Source organism: Haliaeetus leucocephalus, unplaced genomic scaffold (assembly GCF_000737465.1).
Source record: "Haliaeetus leucocephalus isolate CR32 unplaced genomic scaffold, Haliaeetus_leucocephalus-4.0 Scaffold195, whole genome shotgun sequence".
Lineage (NCBI taxonomy): Eukaryota > Metazoa > Chordata > Aves > Accipitriformes > Accipitridae > Haliaeetus > Haliaeetus leucocephalus.
The window spans coordinates 2458025-2462510 of record NW_010972631.1 but is presented as its reverse complement, the minus strand read 5'-3'; positions in this window follow the sequence as shown (position 1 = coordinate 2462510).

The window sequence follows — 4486 nt, the reverse complement described above, 5'->3', positions numbered from 1 at the left end:
GGGCAGGAGCCGGGGGCCGGAGGGGAACAGACGGGAGGGGGTGCCCTGAGGGGAGAGAAGGAATGAGCGCTGGAGTCCGGCTTACGATCCCGGTGCTGTTTGTGCATTTTGCATTACAGGGTTTGTGCATCAAACGCAGAGCGAGCAAGTGAAGGCGGGAACCTGATAACAGCTTACAAAACTCAGAAAAAATGTTGTCTGTTGAGTACTTGTTTCTTATATCTTCTGTTACTGTTCCCCAGGGCTCCAACTGGTTAACCTTCCATCGCGATGCCTGAATGTTTCAACTTTCCTTCCTCTCTAATTAGATGTTTCTGAAACCTTAACCACACGCACACCCTTTCCCTTTTTGGAAGTAGCACGCAATGCTTTATCCCTGTATAACATTACAGATCATTGGGGCTGAAAAATCTCCTCTTACCCACAACAGACAAAAAAAAAAGAAAGCTTTCTGCAGTTTTTTACTCTAGAAAGACTAAGGATGCGATTCCACAGTCAACCCAAGAGTGGGCTCCCCCAGTCCCGGCACAGCTTTAGCCACTGGAAGTTGCACCTGAGTCAGAAAGCAGCTTAGTCTCCAGCTGAATCAACCTCCCGTACCGCTGTGGCAGTGCTAGTGAAAGAGGTGGGAGCAGGTATCTGGGCTACAGTGGGGGATGGCAGGACTGCTACAGCCTAGATGACATTTTAACTGATGTGAAACCACATCCTAAATTCTCACAATATTTATGGAAGGTCTCACTAATTGTTTATAAATAGTCTAACTTTTTTGTCTGCCCGTTTATTGAGAGGTTTAGTATATCAATCAACTTAGTTGAGGAAACCAGGAAAAACAAGGAAGGATGAAGAAAAGCTCAAAACATTTTTTGGTGTTTTGACAAGTTGCTAAGAATACTACAAAAAACAACAGTCCACAAGATGGACTCTCAATAGAAGGCTCTAACTGTTGGGCACAGATAAGGGAAGTCTAGAAAAGTGAGTTGTAAAGTGCTAAAATACCTGGCAATTCTTAAGATTACTGAGATTAATACCACTAGGAAAAAACAAAATAGTTGACGAATTTTAAACATGTTTTCTTCTGCAGCTCATGGCAGGAGATGACACTCATTTCCTCTCTGCTTTTCGTCTTCCACATCCCATTTTACCTGTCTGAAATCTTACTCTTGACCTCAAGCAGAGTGACCCAAATGGCAGAGTGCAAGCTGCAGCCGACCCGCCACCTTTTCTGCTGTAGAGGCACAAAGAAAAAGGTCTACATGGTGCCTTTTTCTCCGAGCCTCCTACGTGCACTTGTTTGAGCTGCTGTTTCTGTAGGAGAGAGAGAGGGAAGCAATAAGCATCAGAGAATAGTTTCTAGTGCTTCACGCAGGCTCAGCAGCTGAACTTGGGCACAGGCAAACAGTTTACACCGTTGTTGTCTATCCTTGTGACCATGGCACTGAAAATGTTAACCCACCCTTCCTTAGTGACATCAGGGTTAAAGATAAGCAAAGTAATCATGACTCCATTAGCCCTAAAGAAAGAAGGCAACTCCTTACCATTTCTTTCCTAAGTCCTAAATAATTACGGCTTTTTGCAGGGCTTTTATGTATGTAGGAATGGAATTTCTTTTCAGGGGAAAAAATAGACAGACTCATAATTTAAGCCCAAAGTACATTACATAAAGCATGAATGAGTACTATTGTAGTTTGCAATTTATCATAAGAAGGCTATAAATAAGATGATGAAGGGCCTGTCCACGGCTGCGGGGTCCTGCTCTGTATTGTGATCTTTGCAGGAGAAACATGGGTGTACACTTACTTCAGGGAGCCTTGCACCTTGCAATGTTACCATATGTTTTTAGATTGTAGGGTACAGGTTTACTAGCAGTGCCTGAATGCACATTTTATGCAAACTTTTTATCCCCAAAGAAATGTGCCTCGTATTTCTCAGCACCACCTATATCAGCGAGCACTGGACAAGCTTGTGGGTCAAGTGAGTACATCTTTATTGTAGGTAGGCAACAACTACAATTATGAGACTGAAAAACGTTAACCAAAACAAAATAAAAATGTACACTACTATTACGTATTGTATTTAAAAGTACGGTTCCTTCTTAGCTGCCTTTCTTTCCTCTCCTTCAGGCTTCCACATCTTTAACCTGTATGCCAGGCATCTGGATGAGGGTGCAAGCTGTAGAGCAACACCTGATCCTCAAACTCCACTCCCCAGAGAGATCCTAAGGCTAGTCTGAACCATAAGCCTGGTTGCCATAAAGCATTAGTTTATAGATGAATTGCTTCTGAGTTCAGCTCACCACACAGCAGCACATTCATGCACAGTGTAAGCACTGGCAGAAGGGAGTGCTGGTTATGAGATAATGGGATGTACTGGATTGCCTCTTGTGAGGCCCGCACAAATGTATGCTGGCCTGAAAGGCTGGTGGTGTGGCTACCTCCAGCGCTTTTCAGCTCCTGGCAACTCTTTCCAAGTTCTCTTTTCTTGTTTTAAATGATTTCTTTCTCTTTATTTCTGTCTCCCCCCACTTCCCTTCTGTTCCTATTTTTAGTCTGGCTTCCTGGATTTTCTCCCATAGCTTTGCAGCTTTGATGACTCACATCTCTTGGTTTGGGGTTGTTACCAGTGCATCCTTTGGGATGCTGAGTTCCCCTCCCCTCTCACCTTCCTAGCAGGAAGTCTATTGTATACAGCTTTAATGTCTTCCCTCTCAGAACAGATAGTACTCATTGTAAAATCTTGAGCTGACTTTGCCATATTTCACATTATGCATCATAAAATGCATGAGTTGGGAAACAATTTCATTTAGCTTATGATTTTGGCCCTCTTTTTAATGTTTTCCAGACATGAGTATTCTTTATTTAAACTTCTTCTCAACCCCCTCTCTGAATTTTTAGTCACTTTAGTGTCACAGAAAGATTAGCGCTTTTTTTAATGATAAATGAGATCATAAAAACATTAGAACAGCTGTACAGGGTCAGACCAGAGGTCCACCCCCCTCAGTATCCTGCCTCCAACTGCAGCCAAAAATAAATGCCTAGGAAGGGGAGTAGGGATAGAACAAGCACGTAGGGATCCTTCCCTGAATATTTGCCCAGCCTCTGGGAATATAAAACTCAGAGACCTCCTAGAGGGTGGGGTGGGATTTTTTGTGTGTGTGTGTGAATGTAACAATCCTTCATTAATTTGCTACCCATAGATTTGTCCAGTCTTCGCGAGAGACTTTATAAAATTTTAGCATCCACAATAACAATGACAAGGAGTACCACAGCTTAATTAGCATTACAAGAAAATGCACCTCCTTTAGTTTGCTTTGTACCTGCTGTCTGTTTGTATATTGCACGGTTTTAGAAGCAGCGGTCGGCAATCCATCCCTTTGCAGTCATCTCCTCGTTAAGCCGCACCCTGCAGCCTCTTCTTCAGGCTGAAGAAACCTCATTTACTTAATCATTCCTCATATGGGAATCAGTTCCTACCTTTGACCTTACTCTCCTTGCTCTTACCCAAACTTTTTCTTGTTTCTTTTTGAGATGGGAGTCCCAGAGTATGCACTGTATTCAAGAAGCAGGTATAACATGGGCTTATGCAGAGGTGTGATGATGTTCTTTGTTTTCTTCTTTGTTCCCGAGCACTTCCTAAACTTTGGTTTCTTTTTTTGACTATTGCTGTGCACGGAGCTGAGGTTTCCACAGAACTGTCTGTCATAACTGCAGGATCTCATGTCTGAGCAATAAAGGTCAGAGCCCATCATTTTACATTTGCTGTTGTGTTTGCTTTTCTCAATGAGCTGTGGTTTATATTGATCTATGTTGAATTTCATGTGTTGCTGTTATACCCACTCAGTTTTTTAAGCTCACGCAGCTATTTATGCATCAGCAGTTTACCAAGCGTTCTGACTGTTGCCTTACAGATCATATTTATCTAGATGCACACTAATTCTACTTTTTATGTTAAGTTTTTACCTGCTTGCCTAGTACAGGTGTCAGGCTTAGTGGGCTGTAGTTTCCTGGCTTTCCCTAGAACCTTTTCAAAACTTTATAAACCTGTTTGCTACTTGCCCTTCTTTAGCACCAGAGCAATTTCAAGTGAGAGCTCACACACCACAATTAGCAGTTCACATGTTTCACTGGGTTCCTCTAGAGCATAATCTCATCCTGTTGATACTGCAGCATCTTCAAGAAGTTTGAAGCAACTTCTCTGATGAATGCCTCAAAAGTGGTGTGGTGAATTTCCTCAGATCTTCCATAATGAACACAGGAGCAAAAAATTAATGCAATTGCATGACCTCATTTTCTCAGAACAGACTTCCTGTGCCTCATGAATTTGAAAAGGGATATGTTATTAGTTTTGATAGACTAAACACCGTTAACGCTGGCATGTACTATTATGGGCTTCCTTTTCCAAGTCCTTCTTGAATGGTGGTTTTGTGCCTTCAGGATAGTGTTCTCAGTTTGTCTTCATACCACCTGCGAGGATTTAATGTGCATAG